The 18,913-nt window shown below is 40.2% G+C and overlaps 1 pseudogene; it reads right to left on the bottom strand.

Moving 5' to 3' along the window:
* Window positions 1–2,300: 2,300 nt before the first annotated feature.
* LOC133762905 (complement component 1 Q subcomponent-binding protein, mitochondrial-like) overlaps window positions 2,301–18,913 on the bottom strand; it is a 154,780-nt pseudogene continuing 138,167 nt past the window's right edge.

The following is an 18,913-nucleotide window of genomic DNA, read 5'->3' as shown; positions in this document are numbered from 1 at the left end:
AGTTCTGTTTCCAGAACCAGTATGTGAGTACTTCAAGAAGTTTGCAAATGAGACTGGCATTGTGGTATTGTAGGTTAATTCTCTGCCTGCAGTGCCAGCATCCCATATGGGTACTGGTTAATGTCCTGACTGCTCCTCTTCATATCTAGCTCTCTGTTTGTGGCCTGGGAAAGCAGTGGAACATGGAAAAAGTGCCTGGGACCCTGTGCCTGCATGGGAGACCTGGAAAAAGCTCCTGGCTCCTGGGTTTGGATTGGCTCAGCTCTGGCGTTTGTGGCCATTTGGAGAGTAAACCGCAGATGGGAAACCTTTATCTCTGTTTCTCCCTCTCTCTGTCTGTAACTCTACCTCTCAAATAAGTAAATAGAATCTTTAAAAAAAGAAATGAACATGTCTCCTGGAAATTATTGAAAGGATAAAGATGAATTTAAAAAAAAAAAGTTTGCAGAAAAATATAATTAAAATATGAGTTTATTTTTTTGCAAAATGTTTGAAATCCATGCAGTTTTCTTTTTCATAATACATATTTTCATATTATTATGAAAAAAATGTGCACTGAAACAAGCTAATACTTTTAATTCAGTTTTCCCACAAACTTTTTCCTCTACCTCCTTCATCCTATGGATATTTTAAATTCATTGGTCCCCATTCTTTGCTGCTGTAAAGGGTGCCCTTTCTCTGGAGCCCATTATTCTTTTCTTGCAATCAAATCCCCATCAGATGAGCCTTCCATTACACATGTATTTCTATATACGCAAGGCTTGCCAAGGAGTCTGGACCCATGCTTTCTCACAAGGACAGGGAACCACTTTTTTCTGTCAAGGGCTATTTGGATATTTATGACATCATTCATAGGCCATACAAAATTATAATTTTAAATATTAGCCTGTGATCTACTTACTGTATTTTGAGTCCCACCTGCCGTTACCTTGGCAGGGCCAGACCAGTGATTTTGCAGGTTATCTATGGCCTGCATTCCATCATTCCCCATCCCTATAGACCTAAGAGCACTGAGAGAAGGAATTCAAAGTAGCTTTACTTCCAAGTTTCCTGGGTAAAGCAGTGGCTGGAAATCAACACTAAGCAGGATTAGCTAAGGATCCAAGTTGCAGTACAAATGGAAGCTAGAGGAGCACCCAAATTCCCTGAGCCAACAGTCCTCCTGTATCAGCCTCCTGCTTAGGAAATTTTACAAAAGCATTCCCATAAATGGTAACAACATTTATTCTTTTTTAATTAACAAAATTACCAGGTGTATTCTGCTTGTTGGCTTCTCAGTCTGTTAGGCTGTTTTATACTTTTATCATTTATATTTGTATTTAAGAAATGCACTCAAAATTTTATTTGAACATTTAAATAAAGCTTATACTTTTTAATAAATTTAGTCAAGATCCAGATTTTTTATTTCTTTATATATATCACAATTTCTATTTTCATGAAAAAAAACAACAAAACAATCTTTATTCATCTTAACATAAGGGACAAAGGGAAAATTAAATAAATATACAAAACTTATAAGTGGCCTAATATCTAATATTTTAATGAACTAATAGCAGAGATTTTGATGTCAGAAAACATACCTAACAGCACATAAATCTTGCTATTTCAGTGAGTGAATGTAGTGAAGTTGCTCACAGGGAGAATATATTTGGATATCTAAGATGTTCACTGGTGATAGCAGCGGATATTGTGGGACTCAGGGATGCTGATGTGTAAGGGCCCATTAAGAAAGGCTGAAATCTTACAGTGAAACATAGCCTCACCTCTGGGTTCTAGCTTAAAAATTAAGGACTTGTATAGGTTCTGTACACATGCTGCTGGGAAAATAGCAAAGTATATCTTGGTAGGTTATTTAAGTAGGATTTTCTGAGACTAGTACATGAAAATCAGGTGCATCTGATTTTCTGTGGTGGTCTTAGGATATACAGTGAGTTCTGAAGATTAACAAAGCTGTCACTTCACGCTTTTATTCAACAAACATTAAGGAAGGCTTGTTGTCTTTGTCGCCTGCTCCCCATAGTATCTGCTCCAGGATTATGAGCCACAGTGTTATGGGTGAAGATGAGTTTTGAAACTTTCTCTGTTTCTAGGCATGAGACCTAGCGCAAGTTCTGAGAACATTTTTTTTTTTTGAGGAGGTAAAAGCAATTTATTGTCCATCATTATGTTGTACAAAAATCTGGAAATGATAAATTAGTACAGAAAAAAGTGATAAATGAGAGTGCAATGGTAATTATTTGAATTCACTATTTTTCATGGTATAAGGATGGTCACCATTGCAGTGCACGGGTCTCTAGGTGTCAGAGCAGGTTTTGTTCACTGGCCACAGCCTGCCATACAAGTGAAGTTTCAGTGCCCTCCTTTACCGGCTCTTGACTTTTGAACTCCTCAAGGAAAGTAATGCACTGCTGGTGCTCATGCGCAGGGCTAAGCTGCACCAATTTATCCGCAAAAGTGTTGTCCTCTCCTCGGTCTCTGAGGAAATCCATTAGGTGGTTGTATGAGGTCCAGTCCAGGGAATCTATGTTGAGTGTGTACTTGGGGTTCTTCCACTCAGATTCAACATGGCCTGCAAACTAACTTCCCTGACAGAGAGAAAATGTCGCTCTCAGTGTCTTCTTGTCCAACCTCATCCTCTGGATAGTGACAGTCCAGTCTGAGGGCCTTCTCGCTGTCACTCTTGGTAACTTCAACCATGAAATTCAGAGCTGACGTCAATTCAGGCTTCTGTTCCTCAGCCTTCTGTCCCTCAGCCTTCTGTCCTTGTGAGGGCTCCTCCCCACCATCAAAGATTGGTGAGATGCTGTTGTTAATGTTGAAAGTAACAGTGATCTTTCCCCCAGCCACTTCCCACATGAGTTTAGCTTCTGTCCCGTTCACTTCCGGCTCCCATTCTCCAGACACTTTGGGGAGAGATTTGTGCTCCTGGATTTTCTCCTCCTCCTTAATCTCATTGGTAATGACATCCTTAAGAGCTTTGTATCCTCCTCTGTGCAGCGCGCAGCAACAGCAATCATGGCAACTCAGGGCCCATGAGGGTGCAGGAGGGGCTGCCACCACACACAAAGGGCTGGGTGCACTGCCGGGGCTGGGGCTGCAGCAGCTGCATCACCCTATGCCCAGGACGACAAAGCCCAGTGTGTGGGGCACAACCAAGCAGAGGGAGCATGGCGCAGATGGCAGCAGCTACTTGCGTATGCAAAGAACTACCCCAGCCAAAGTGTTCTGTGACCGCCAGAGGTCAAGGAACATTTAGGGCAGGAAATTGAGGCTGAGGAGCCCCTCATGATGAATGGCAGATGCTTGTCTAATTTCTTCTTCACATGTTCACCCTTTAAGCATCCTCTTAGAAGCCTCAGCTTTGTTGTTGACTAATTTGGTAGCACACTTGGATAAATATTGTTGATGCAGTATTATTCCTCTAGGGTTTTTTTTTTTTTTTAAAGAATGTTGAGAGAGGAGGAGGGGAGACAATTATCATGATGCAGATATCCACAACTATCCCCTAAATACATCACTAACCTCTGTTTAGAAGCATTGACTTTCTTTCCTGAAACTGGCATTTACTAATTGTGTTATATTGAATGAGGGACTTGGTCACCCTGAACTCATTTCCTGATTTTCAAGCAAGAATCATTTTTACCCTACATAGTTATTCTAAGACTCAACTGAAATAGTGGCTTACCAAGTTTTACACTCTTAAACAAGTCTTGATTGGGAAGAATCCAGGCATTCAGCAAATGGAAAGGTTGTTACAGAGATTGAGCCATGGAAACCAATGCTCTGAGAATAGTAGGACTACTGGGGCCAGTGCTGTGGCTCAGCAGATTAATGCCCTGGCCTGAAGCGCCAGAACCCCATATGGGCGCCAGTTCTAGTCCTGGCTGCTCCTCTTCCAATCCAGCTCTGTGCTGTGGCCTGGGAAAGCAGTAGAAGATGGCCCAAGTCCTTGGGCCTCTGTACCCGTGTGAAAGACCCAGAAGAAGCTCCTGGCTCCTGGTTTCAGATGGTGCAGCTCTGGCCATTGTGGCAATCTGCGGAGTGACCCAGCAGATGGAAGACCTCTCTCTCTCCCTCACTCTCTCTCTCTCTCTAACTCTGTCTTTCAAATAAATAAATCTCTAAAAAAATGAATAGTAGGACTACTGTACACAATTTTGACTTTATAACTTATGCTTCACAAACTGCAGCAATGTGTTAATTATAGAATTCACTTGTATGTTCTTTGCAGGTTCATCCTGTGAGGATTATTCGCTCTCGGCCTGGGTGGGGTCGCAGCACTCTTTGGCAATAAGCACTGGAGAAAAGTTTTGGTGAACATATCTGCTTTATTAATGGCCATGCACACTTTTAAAAGGGCAGACAGAGGCAGCAAAGGGCAGGCAGAAGGGGCATAGTTAATTCAGGGCAATGCTATTCTATATGATAGAGCCGATATTGGCACCTCTATGCTTCTCCAATTAGCTTGAAGGTCACGTAGGCTACGTAGGCCACAGTAACTTTCCAGGTGGGCCTTGGCCACACCCAGGAGCAGTTTCCCTGATTGGAAGAAGGTAGGGGTAGGGGAAATGTGCCTGGGGCTCCTGCTACCTGCCAGCAGTCAAGCTAACTACATGGGCAGGGAATGCAGTCTCAAGAGATCACCCACAGTTCTTATCTTGAAGATCTGAGATATGGATTTCTACAGCGTTATTGTGTCTATGCTACATTCCCAAGGCAGTTGTTACTCTAGCATGTTATGAATGGTACTTAGAAAGTAGGTGACTTAACCTTAGGTCTATCTCAGTCTTTATCTCTTTGGATCTGTGTATATTTCAGTCACATTGTGGAGCTCAAGACAATTCATACATAGAGAGATTATTCATATATAGAGTAGTGAAGTGAGACCATGATAAAATATTGGATGAGCTAACAGTCATGACCCCAGGGAAGTCAATATGAGGCACAGAGAGAAGGGGCTCCCCTGTTTCCCACATCTCTGTGATCAGTATAGACTTCTTATAACACATAATAATACATATTTTCTTAATTTCATTAGGATACTTATTAGGAGTCTGCTCATTTACCTTCCACTCTATACACCCTTGATGGCCTTTGGTCAAATAGTGCTTTGGGAGATGCAATTAATTCTTCATTCAAGTTACTTCAAATATTTTTCAGTATAAACTTTGATTTTATATCTCCCAGGCATCACTTTTAATAGGATCATTCATTCCAGTATGTGAAAATCATAGTTTTTTGCTTCCAGCAACAGAAATGAATTCTGGATAAAGAATCAGTTGGAAGGATATCAGCAGGAAAACCATAGAGCCAGGACAGATAAGATGTAAAGGAGGCATATACAAGAAAAGTGATGTATTTCATGATGCCACGCATGCTTCCATTAACCTTGAAAAATGAATTCCCTTATCACAATTGAGAGTTCTTTTATTTGACTCTTTATTTGTCACTTTATTTATTTATTTGACAGGCAGAATTAGACAGTGAAAGAGAGAGACAGAGAGAAAGGTCTTCCTTTTTCCATTGGCTCAACCCCCAGTTGCCTCTACGGCCAGCGCGCTGCGGCTGACGCACTGCACTGATCCAAAGCCAGGAGCCAGGTGCTTCCTCCTGGTCTCCCATGCGGGTGCAGGGCCCAAGGATCTGGGCCATCCTCCACTGCAATCCTGGGCCACAGCAGAGAGCTGGACTGGAAGAGGAGCAATTGGGACAGAATCCGGCGCCCCGACCGGGACTAGAACCCGGTGTGCTGGCGCCACAGGCGGAGGATTAGCCTAGTGAGCTGCGGTGCTGGCCCAATTTTTGTCACTCTAAAGATCTGAGGTCATGTGCTACATTCTAGCAGAGAAAGGAGGGGCTGTCCTTACTTCTCACCTATCATGAACTTATTTACAAGCTTTATTTTGTATGTTCTGTAGACAGAGAAACAAATTCATGCCACAGATGGAAGAAGAATGCTAGTGCAATTTAACATCTCTTCATATGCCCCTACTAATCTTCCGTTTTTTTCTGGAAATGACTATATTCATGAAAGATCTATGAGATGAAATATTATTGTGATAGTGTTTGGGTTTGTAATGAGTAAAAAGATGTCAAAAAAGGAGATACAATTTGAAAAAGCAGAGAATTCAGAATCAGATAAACCAATATTTAAACCTTGGCCCTATCAGTCCCAAGCTTTGTGATCTTGAACAAGCCCTTACTCTCAAAATCTCTACTTCCAATCTCCTTGGATTAATGTTAGGATTTAATGAAAAAAATTATGTATCACAAAGCCTAGCATATCATAGGTGGCCCATAAGTAGAATTATCACTATTAGTTCAAAGAGTGAGGTAATTTCTTTAGACTTAATATTCTCAAATTTATATATATATACAAATATATATACAAATACATATACATATGTAGATATATATATGAAGTTCTAATTCCTTAAACACAATAAAAAATAAAATAAAAAATAAATATTCAAGTATCAAATTGACATTTGTTTTTGATAAATTCTCTGGAGTTTAAAAAGCATATACCATTTTCCTGCAAGAAAATTGTGCTCAATTGACTAGCAACATACAGTAAAATTCCTGTCAACTTTAAAAAAAAAAAAGTTCTCAAATCTTGGGGCCAGCGCTGTGTTGTAGCAGGTAAAGCTGCCGCCTGCCATGCTGGCATCTCATGTAGTTGCCAGTTGGAATCCTGGCTGCTCCACTTCCAATCCAGCTCTCTTCTGTGGCCTGGGAAAGCAGTAGAAGATGGACCAAGTCCTTGGGCCCTTGCACCTGCATGAGAAACCCAGAAGAAGCTCCTGGCTGCTGGCTTTGGATCGGCGCAGCTCGGGCCATTGCAGTCATCTGGGAAGTGAACCAGTGGATGGAAGACCTCTCTCTCTCTCTCTGCCTCTTCTCCTCTCTCTGTGTAACTCTGACTTTCAAATAAATAAATACATCTTTAAAAAAAAAAGTTGTCAAATCTTAATATTAAGAAGGGAATCAAGGGAAGGAAATGAAGAGGGAGGGAAGTATGATTATCTTCTTAGAATTGTACCTATGAAATACATGAAATATATTTTTTATATTAATAAATTCTTTTTAAAAATCCAAAAAAAAAAAAGAAAAAAAGAAATCTATCTAGTGGGATTAAATGCTAAGTTAAAAGGGGGGAACATTTTCTCAGGTGTTTGTGTTTCTACATATTTTCTGCAGATATTTATCATGGAAGGTTTATATATTATGTGATGATTGTTTTTCACAATAAAATTACAGTTGGTTTGAATGAAATTATAAATAGAAAGTAGAAATATCCAGTTTAAAGGAATTGGCTGGGCCAGTGCTGCAGCTCACTAGGCTAATCCTCCACCTGTGGCGCCGGCACACCGGGTTCCAGTCCCAGTCAGGGCACTGGATTCTGTCCCGGTTGCTCCTCTTCCAGTCCAGCTCTCTGCTGTGGCCCGGGAGTGCAGTGGAGGATGGCCCAGATCCTTGGGCCCTGCACCCGCATGGGAGACCAGGAGAAGCACCTGGCTCCTGGCTTCGGATCAGCGTGGTGCGCTGGCCACAGGGGCCACTGGGGGTGAACCAAGGAAAAGGAAGACCTTTCTCTCTGTCTCTCTCTCTCATTGTCCACTCTGCCTGTCAAATAAATAAATAAATAAATAAAGGAATTGGCTGGCTATAAAGAGTTCAGTCAATTTTACTCATTGGTTGTAGTTCAAATATAAGCCCCAGTCAAATTCCAAACTGTTTTACATTAAGTGCCCTTGGTTTGTTATAAATTAAAAAAAATATTTCACTTAAATATTTTAGTTCAATGAATATTGTATGCATTGGGTAAAGAACATGTGAAATATAACTTCAAACACTTTAACCTACAGCTACCCTAGACAAGTATTCTGTCATTTTAGGCTTTATTTAAATTCTAGACTCAAGATTTCATTATTTACCCTGAATGCATTTGGATATTTGTAAGCTAAGTTGAACACTCCAAAATATCATGACAAAAAGTCATTCTTTTTTAAGAATGAGAAAGAGAGAGAGATGAGAACATTTAAGATCTACTCTAACAGGAAATTTCAAGTAGCTAATATAGTATCGCTACATATAATCACCATGCTGTACATCACATACCCAGAAGAAGAATAAGCTGTTCTAATGAGATTTCTCCTTTACTAAGTAGTTTGACTTAGTGTTGGGGTGCTAAGTTCCTTAGTAATACTGAGATGAGAAATTGAAAGCTTGTAGGATCAAGGAAAATATATTCTGAGACTCATAGTTGAGATCCTCCCCTCTAAATTTGAACTTTTTGAATTAGTTTCACCTACTTACTTTATGATACCATGAAATTGCCAATCTACCCACATACCTTGCTCTTGATGACAAAATATCTCTTTCTTGGAAATCTGTAGGAATGGGTGATACTAAAAACAGAGTAGATGGAAAGTGGGATGATAATGAAGATTTTTAGTGTGCGTCATATCATATAGCAGTATTTCTTCTGCCTTGTTTTACACTGACTCAAAATGATTTATTATTTGCTCTGATATAGTGCTGTTGCAATACAATAGAGATCTATAAGGTTTTTTTTTTTTTGTCATGCTCTGTCAATAAAATACTTCTGCCTTCTGGCCTTATCTAAGTGTATTAGTTTTCCATTACTATAACAAAATATCCAAGGCAGGCTACTTTGTAAAGAATTTTATTTAGCTCACAGTTCACAGGCTCAAGGGACATTGGCTTGCTTTTGGTGAAGACTTCATGGTGTGTCACAATGGCAAGAGTGAGTGTGGAAGGTGAAATCACAAAATAGCAAGCCAGTGAGCATAAAACACAATTCCATCTGAGCATAAAGCTACAATACCTACTGGCCTCCTACCTGGTTCAAACTTTGGGAAGTCTACCATCTCTCCCAACACATGAAATTGTGATAGAAAAATCATATCCAAACTATAGCAATATTCTTTTTATTTATATATTATACATAGATAGCACTATATTACCATGCTCTGTGTGTTGTTCAGTGTTTCCAAAGTAGACAGAAAAAAGTAAGAGATAAAGATATATATCTTCCTTTCACATCTGGCCCAATGGTTTATCTTGGTCACATCCTGTGATGATTGCATTCCATCTTGAAGATGACTGGTTTAGCAGAGGTAAGGAATGTCTGGCCTGTGGGTCATATAAGGCTCATGGGATCTGGACAGTGGTCAGCACTTCCAAGGGAGGCCATTATCTCAAACAAAGAGCACTCTTTGACTGTGAAGTGTATAAGACACATGTGGGTGAGCTTTAAGCTAAGTCAGTTTTCTGTTTCCATATCCTCACCAGGTGCTACCCTAATGGCTCTACCGCATGCTGTAAAAGATAGTGAAGAAGGGATGAATTTGGGGGTCAACATGAGCATGGGAACAAAAATCTTAAGGTAATTAAAAAATTTAGAACTCAATTCCAGGCAAATGAATTACCACCTTGGTTCAATTCAACAATAGGTAGTGGCTGGACAATAAGAGTGTGTAACACGAGAATCCATCATAACTATTGGAGTCTCCAGTGTACCTGGCAACAAGGAGGAATGGAAACATGAATAGCACATTGAAAATGAGCCAGGGAGAGAGCCACTCTCAGATGTATGTGTAGAAAAGAAGACAGGGCTCTTCTCCATCCCAGCTGCTAAGTATCAGGCACAGGGATGGCAATAAGTACTATGGGTTTCTGTTAACATTGGTCATAAGAGAAGAGACAGATGGTAGAGTTCTTCTTCCTCTCTACAAGGTCTATTCCTCCAATTTCACTCTCTGAGGTTTTTATTAAGACAACGTATTTACTTTGCCTCCATTACAGACTAGGAATTGATCCACGGAATTCCACATACCCTTTCTGAATTTGAGGTTGGACGGGTACCTATATATAACCATGTGATGTTTATTGGAAATAGCTATCATGAAATTTGGACAAGAGGCAGGAACTGACACACAGCTCTGGGGACCGACCAGCACTTTGTTCACAAGGAGAAATGAGAAACACATCTCTTTCATTTTGTCTGTCTCATTCTTTAGGTGCTTGTTTCATGCTTCCACACTCACATCTGGCTTTCTTTTTTATGATCTCCATGGCCACTCAATTGGCATGACATTAATGGTTGCTGGAGACTCCCCTTTACTCCACTCATCTGCGTCATGTACATTTGATGAAATCCTAAAGAAAACATTGTCCAAAATGATGACCATCCTCCACTGATATTTTGAGCTGCCAGATCATAATATAAATTGGTAGGGTTATACTTCTTTTAAAAGAGTGATAGAAATCATACAACTGCTCCCTTAGTAATCCTGTTCATTAGTGGAAAAGAGTCACCATAGATAATGAGTTAATTATGTTAGGTTTAATTAAGGGAAAAGAGAAAAACAGGTTTTACATATAATTGAACCCTATAACAAATTATCAATGTATGAATGGCAAGTTGGAAAACAGTAATGAAAAGACCATAGAAGAGAAAGTTAGGAAATCTGAATTCCACATTTTATTCTTTATTAAGCCATAAAAAATTTAATCTATTTATAACTTAGCTTTCTTCTCTGTAAAATTAGACATATGGACTAGAGGATGAGACACTCCCTCAAGCATTAACATTCCATGATTCTATAATATAATGGCATTGCATAGATAGTCTTGATATAAAATATTATAATTCTCAATTGTCCAGGGGGAAAGAAAATTAATGAGCTGTGCCCCAGCTGAAAATTAGTATTCACAAAAGCAGAAATATCTGAAGGCGTGCTCCAATAGAATCCTACCACCCCACCCCTGGAATAATAGCAGCTTTCTTTTCTTTGCATTGAACTTGTGGAGCCACCATTTCTTTCAGAAGTATAATTAGAAGGAGATGTGTTTGCAGGACAGTGCTGGGAAACATCCAGAATATGTTTATTCCAAGGGAAAACAGAAATTCGTGCAAATGAAGAAGCCTGTTGACTTTGAAAATAGCATATTATTAATCCAGAGTATATGCACTTAGCTTATTATAACTTAATAATTTCAGAAAAAGGAAGGATAGTACTTGCTAAAATATGTCATTATTTCTGGAGGTATGTTTTCAGAAATGCTTACAAGGACGAGTTGAAACGGGTTTACCTGTTTCTTTCGGCCCAGAGGGCTGTTTGGATACATTCGGAATTCAACAGGTTCTCACATGTTACCAGAATAACACTTGTTGTTTGGATAGATTAGAAATAACTCCCAACAGGCCACAGTTTGAGCACCTTTTTATTTTTTCTTCCAGCAAAAGTCAATTGCAGAAGTTCTCTTTTACCCCTGTCTCTTGTCTTTTGATTTCAGACCTCTCTTCAAATAGTTCTTGGCTCTAGGAAACCCCATTAAGTTTTTGGCTTATTCTCAAACATCAGAGCCCAAGGTTGGAAATAACTCCCTTGTTTCAGAAAAGTAGATGCTATTGTTTCTAAATGATCCCTTTCACTAAAAGAACAGAATGTAAAGAATGACTGTCTTTCATTTTCCACTGTAAGTTGTATAGAAATAAAATCCTAAATTCAGCATTTTTCAAATATTATTTTCAAAGAATGACACATGGCATTTTAAGGGCAGCAAAAAGTTTAACCTTTAAAACAAATAAAACAACATGAGCAAGAAGCGTGTAATTTCAGAATGGAACACACTGCTTTCTGGCACTCCTGCTAACATTTGGCTACTGTGGGCTGTGCAATTCTTCCAGTAATATGATTTCTATAGATGCTGGACCTATTGCAGTTGAAGGACATAATCCAGGAACTTTAGACATTCTGGTAAGTTTTCACTATTACCTGTATTTATTTGATAACTAGGTAAAAAAAAAAAGATACACACGTACACACATATATGTACACACATATCTTTTAAAGGTAATCGAGTAACAGAATTGTAGGTGGTTATAAGACTCCCCAGAGATGGTGCAAGGAGAATCCACATTTGGTGAATTCTCTTTCACAACCCATGTACACATGAGCAGGGATAAAGTATATTGACTTTTTTATATGGTAGTGAAGAAAATCCCTCATGATTTGATCTGTGCTGGAAACAAAACTAGGGTATTACAATGCTCTTTATAGATTACAGGCTAATAATAATAGAAAAACTACCCAGCAGTTATTATAGGCTAATGAGTATTACATTCATTACTATAATAACATATTTAATACAGCACACTGATAAGAATAAGATAGGGATTAATGGTACCATATTTTACAATGAAGAAACTGTACAGCAAGAGTTGCTTGCTCAAGATTACACAGATGGAGGGGCTGGATATGTTAGAATCTGGGCCAGGCAATTTGGTTTCAGGGTCTCAACAGTTAACATAACCCTTCTTGAATCTGAACCTGAAAAACACATTAAAAGTCATGTATTCGGGGCTGGCGCTGTGGTGCAGCAGGTTAACGCCCTGGCCTGAAGCGCCGGCATCCCATATGGGTGCTGGTTTGAGACCCAGCTGTTCCACTTCTGATCCAGCTCTCTGCTATGGCCTGGGAAAGCAGTGGACAATGGCCCAAGTCCTTGGGCCTCTGCACCCATGTGGGAGATCCAGAGGAAGCTCCTGGCTCTTGGCTTCAGATTGGTACAGCTCCGGCCATTGAGGCCATTTGGAGAGTGAACCAGCAGATGGAAGACCTCTCTCTCTCTCTGCCTCTCCTCTCTCTGTGTAACTCTGATTTTCAAATAAATAAATAAATCTTTAAAAAAAGTCATATATTCAAGGGGAGGGCATTTGGCAGCTGTTTAGAAGCTCTTCGGTCACCTGCCTCCCCCATGGGACTACTTGATTTGAGTTCCAGCTCCTCTGCTTCCGATCCAGCTTCTTGCTAATGCGGACTCTGGGAGGCAGCAGATGATGTCCCTGGCATCCAGGTGAAAAATTGAGTTCTAGGCTCCAGCTTTTGGCGTGGTCCAGGCCTTGTTGGCTTGGGCATTTGGTGGAATAACCAGTGGATGAGAAATCTCTGTGTGTCTCTATCTCTCTCACTGTATATGCTTTTCAAATAAAGGGAAAATAAGTCCCCTTTTCAAGCTTTCTAATTTCATAGAGAAAAAAAAAACAAAACAAAACAAAACCTCTAGCTTAGAAGGCTGAAAAATGTCCACATACTGTAGGTAAATTATCAGCTGATCCAGGAACAATACCCTGATTTCATGGGTCCCAATTGAGAACGCTCAACTCCAAGTTTTTCTTGGAAAAGCAAAGTAGCTAGTAATGCCTTTAAACATTTATAATTAGGTGATTTCTTCTTCTAAATACAGTTAGTCAGTTGAATAAAAACTAACTAGAGCTGTTATTGCCCACATAGCAGGAGATGAGGTATATACCAAGAAGCAGCAGGAAGCCTACCCAAGGAGAAAGCTTGTAATATATCACAAGCAAAACATTCCCTTCCTCAAGATCCATTGCTCCAGACTAAATTTCCTCCAAGAACTATGCCTTGAATTCTTTGTTTTGGAATAAAGAGCATGGCTTCACTTTGTCATTTACTCTCCATCTCAGTATGTTTGTGGGAAAATGGAAAAGCTCTCAATTGCTGAGCTCCAAGTGTGGGGAAATTAGTTACATGATGGTGCCCAAAGGAAGTAAGGTGGGCAGAATCCAAAGTTGTTTGGGCCGGCGCTGCAGCTCACTAGGCTAATCCTCCGCCTTGCGGCGCTGGCACACCGGGTCCTAGTCCCGGTCGGGGCACCGATCCTGTACCGGTTGCCCCTCTTCCAGGCCAGCTCTCTGCTGTGGCCAGGGAGTGCAGTGGAGGATGGCCCAAGTCCTTGGGCCCTGCACCCCATGGGAGACCAGGAGAACCACCTGGCTCCTGCCATCGGATCAGCGCGGTGCGCCGGCCGCAGCGCGCCTACCGCGGCGGCCATTGGAGGGTGAGCCAACAGCAAAGGAAGGCCTTTCTCTCTGTCTCTCTCTCACTGTCCACTCTGCCTGTCAAAAAATAAAATCAAATAAAATAAAGAACCCAAAGTTGTTTACCACTAAAACTAATTGGCTGTGCAACATCAGGGGAGGTAACAAAACTAGTAACAAGTGTATAGACATATGGCTAGTCCTATAGAAATCCCCCCATAAGGTGATTTTTTAAGTGATTGGTTGGTCCTTAGCCCTGCCCCAATGACTCTGCAGTTTTGTGCTATAAAAGGTTCTGTTTCATATGAAGTAAATGAGTCCTTGCTACTAGACTTGGCTCCCCGCTGCATCTGACTATCTCTGGGGATCGGGAGGCTGGGGAATGGGCAAGCGGCACACTCACCTTTCCTCGGACCCAGTCCATCCTGTACGGGTGGACTAAGATCCTGCATCCAAGAATAACTTATTTTTCTTCCCATCATGGCACTGTCTCACTTTTTTTTTTTTTTAATCTGAGAACCTCTTCATCAGAAAGGGGCAAAAAATATGAAGAGGATGTCAAACTTCTTTTACACTTTTTAAAGACATATTTTATTTGCTTGAAAGGCAGAGAGAGAGAGAGAGAGAGAATCTTCCATCCACTGGTTCACTCCCCAGATGGCTGCAGTGTCTAGGGCTGGGCGAAGCCAAAGCCAGGAGCCAGTAGCTTCTTTCTGGTCTCCCACATGGGCGGCAGGGGCCCAAGCAGTTAGGCCATCCTCCATTGCATTCCCAGATCTTCCCAGACACATTAGCAGGAAGCTAGATCAGAAATGAAGCATAAAGTATATGAACTGGCACCCACACAGGATGCCATCTTTGCAAGCGGTGGCCCTACCTGCTATGCCACAATGTTGACCTCTTCTGTATTTTTATGAAGGATTTGAATTAAAGTTCTACAGAATACTTCACACTTTTGAATTCTTCACTTTGTTAAGAGGGAAATGGAAATATCAAGAATAAATTGTAATCTTTATAAGCATTGAAAGTTGTCATGATGGGTTGCAGCATGGACACACTGAGATTTGGTTGTGTGTGTGTTTCACTTCCATAGATATCACTTCCCACTTTTCTTCCCACTAGAGTGGACATATTAACACATAAATACTTGAATCATGTTATTACAAGGGCTACCTTGAATATTTGTTGTTGTTAAAGTAAACTGTTAGAACATTTAGAATATGCTTAACATTTAATTTTAATGCCTCTCACAATGCACTAGAAAAGCCATTTGTGTCTCAAAACTACACACTCACTAATGGCCAAAGACTTCATAAAGCAAGGTCAAGCACATTCTCATTCACTTATTCAACCACCTATATGGAGCTCCTGATGTGTGGTAGGCTCTGTGTTGGGAAAGAAAAGGTCCTGTACTGAAAGTTCACAATATTGTGAGAGTGACAGAATATATTTGTGTGGATAATTACAATATGACAGAGTGACACAATGATGGAGATGGGCACAGACTTATGGGACAATTCAGTGAGACCATTTACCTGTGACCCAGGGGATGTCTGCAAACGTTCTGGACTTTTTGGAGGAGGCAATGTGATGTTTGAGGTCCTTAAATAATGAGTAGCAAATGGCCAAGGGTAGTGGGTCCTGTGGCAAATCATGTAGACTTCCTTTCAGAACTGAGAAATCTTTTCCCTTAGATGCTGGGAGTGTTCACAGCTGATGCAAACTGAGTCCCTTTCTTCATCAGGCATTTATGCAGGCATTTGGGGGAGTGAACCAACTTATAGCAGATCTCTCTCTCTGCTTCTCTCTCACTCTCTCCGTCTGCTTTCAAGAAATAAAAAATAAACTGAAAAAAAAATCCACATCCTGCAACCCAAAAGAGAGCATGCCTCAAAACCCTAACATGCTGGAACTATGGGTTCTTGAGCTTCTAGCCACAAAAACTGAGAGAAACAAAGGTTTCAGTGTAAGTCTCCTAATCTGTGATAATTTGCTATAGCACTTGAAGATGGACACACTGGCATCCAATGACTTAAAACAGGAAAGTGAGTAATTAAAAGCCCAGTCCTCCTGCCTCAAGAAGGGAAAGTGTTAGAGGTTCATTCAAGCTCCAGGTCTCAATTTGGAATCATCTGCAGTTCCATTCCCCTCTGCTCAGTCCTACTGTTTAACTTGCTTATAGATTCATTCTTTTTTTTTGTAGAAAGACAGAGAGATACCCAGGCAGAGATATAAATAGAGACAGATAGAAAGACATCTTCCACCTGCTGCTTCACTCCCCAAATGCTCACAATAGCAACTGGCTGAAACCAGGAGGCAGGTACATGAGTGGTCGGGATCCAAGTAGTTGAAACATTACCTGTCATCTCCCTGTATGTGCATTACCAACAAGCTGGAATCAACAGTAGAGTTAGGACTCCAACTCAGGTATTCTGATTAGAATGAGGGTGTACAAAGCAGTATCTTAACTGCTGTTCAGACATCCCTCCAACAGATATTTATTCTGAGGGTACTTCCCAATAAACTTTGTTGAGACTCGAAACGTGATACTTCAAACTATTACACATTGGCCTATGATGTACTTTAAACTGAAGGATAGTGGAAGGATCTCAGAAGCAACAAGTCTTACCTTCTCTCATTATCCTTTCTTCTTCATTTTTCCTCTCTGAAGCAGGTCATAGAAATTAGAACTCCTCTTACCCAAAGCAAGACTTAAGACCTAGAAAGGTCAATCTCTGACCCACTTCCCCTGAAAACAAATCATAAGCCCCTCATTCTTAAGGAATCCTGCCCCATACCCAATGGGGAGGGATGTTATACAAAGAGGCCAAGAAGAATGTGGATAAAAGAATCTTGCTAAGTTCCCCCTGGTGTATTGCCACTACATTACATGCTTTTTGTCCAGTCACATTTGTACATGGCTTTTCATACTTCATCAAACCTAAGCATAAAAATATAGTATTTCCTGGGTCTTTATTTCATATTATACAAAACTTTGTAATTAAATTTGCTATGTTTTTCTCTTGCTAACCTGTCTTTTGTTATGAAGGTATTTGCCATGGCCTTTCTCTTCTGCTACAGAGGTATATCAGTGAAAAGGTTATTTTTGGGAAAAAGAATAGATGAAGCAAAAGCAGAGAGACCCCTCAAAGATTTGTAAGCATCACAAAGGTCTCCTGTGCTCTGACACTTGCACAGAAGATAATTGGGGTAGTGGGTTGGACACCAGGGTTCTCTTCAGGAGATCTTGATCAATGCGGAGAATCAGCACTGTGGAGTTATTGATGAGCCACTGACAGTATAAGGAAGAGGATTAATCTGGTAATGTGTCTGTTCTGAATGAAATATGCTGTTGGTTGTGTGAAAGGCACATTTCAGGGGCAAAATGTTAGCGGTAAAGAAAGTCATTTAGAGGCTGCTGTAGCACTCCAAGGGGAAAATGATGAGGGTCTCACTAGCTGCCAAGAGAGATTATACCACAGAGAAGGTTAAGGGAGCCCCCAGTTTCCTAACACAACAGGGTAGTTGGTGGTACCATTTACTGAGTTAGAGAATACCGGGGAAGTTGAAATATTGGGGGAGGGCTCTGTGACTTCTCTGTGGTGCAAGTGGTGTAGAGGTACACATGAAGACATTCAGGTTGTGGTGTCTAGGGGTTAGACATGGAGACTCAAGGTCAAAGGAGAGTTCTGTGTTGGAAAGGGAGGGTTGGGAGTACCCTATGGATGATGGCTGAGATCTGGTTTGATGGGGGTGGCCTAGAGGAGTAAGTAGCATTAAAATAATTAGGTACCCAAAAGCAGTAACTTGGTGAAATTGGTGTTTACTGGGTGGATAAAGGAGGAGGAATCTTCTCCAGAAATACCCTTACTTCACAAGAGATAAGTTCAATAAAACATGAAGACAGAGAAGGCAGAACTTTTCAAAAATTCATTCTAAGTTGAGATACTTTAGTGTCTATGATTTATTTGTTCAAGAAGCATGTTGCACATCACATTGAGAAGTCTAAAATGATTCCCTATGCCATTTGTTTGAGTCTGTCATTGATTCATTATGGATTATATCAAATCACACCCTTGGATTTCCATACCTTAAATACCAAATAGAATCTAAATAGTACTTAGGTGTATTGAGTCACATGGGATTTTCAAAGAGTTCATGGAAAATCAATGAGCATTATGAAAAGACTATGAAGGGACTTCAAAACTTTTTGGTATTAAAGTAAGTTTATTTTTAATTCCATTTTTCACAAATGCAGTAACCTTGTAGAATCACTTCCATGTATGTGATAGAGATCCTATTTGTTGTATACAAAAACACTATGAATGAATTTTCTGAGAGAATATTTTAGCACAATATGGATATACAATTTCTAAGAAAATGCTGAGAACAATGTGAACATTTTGTGGAGGGTTTTCATCCTCACTTAATTTTTTTTTTATTATATGGATAGATTATGATCAACATGGCTCCTAGCATAGCAGATTCATAAGCAAGCTGTCTGTACAACAAGGTTACAAATAGACGATATTATTCCTCACAAAGCCTCTTCTCTGTTCTTGTCATAATGCTTTTGAAATTGTGACTTCAGTAGCTAGAATCACATACATGTAGATCATGTTAGATGTTTGGCATATCTGAGGGTGTATGAACACTTAAAATCCTGATTTTGGCACAACTGTGGTCACTGGCAGATAATGTTCCTGTGTTTTTAGGTGCATAGAGTTCTCCTGGAACTGGCCTCTTTTGCTTGTTTTTGTCAAATGTATTCTACATAAGATTTAAAGTTCTTGTGTAAAAGACATGGGTAATTTCTGGTTCCAATAAAAATGATACAAATATTTTTAAACATAACAAATGAACTTCATATCTCCTATATCATCAATGACACTGTCATCAGACACACTCACATTACTAAAGGAAGAATTCTCAGAAAAAAATGGAGATGGTTTTGAAGCATGGAAAATCCAGAAATTCAGTCAAATTTTCACAAGCACATTGTTGCTCAGTGTAATATCATCCTATCTGTAGCCCTTGATG

This window comes from Lepus europaeus, chromosome 1, assembly GCF_033115175.1.
Source record: "Lepus europaeus isolate LE1 chromosome 1, mLepTim1.pri, whole genome shotgun sequence".
NCBI lineage: Eukaryota > Metazoa > Chordata > Mammalia > Lagomorpha > Leporidae > Lepus > Lepus europaeus.
The sequence above is the reverse complement of the archived record's forward strand: the minus strand, read 5'-3'. Positions and strand labels throughout refer to the sequence as shown.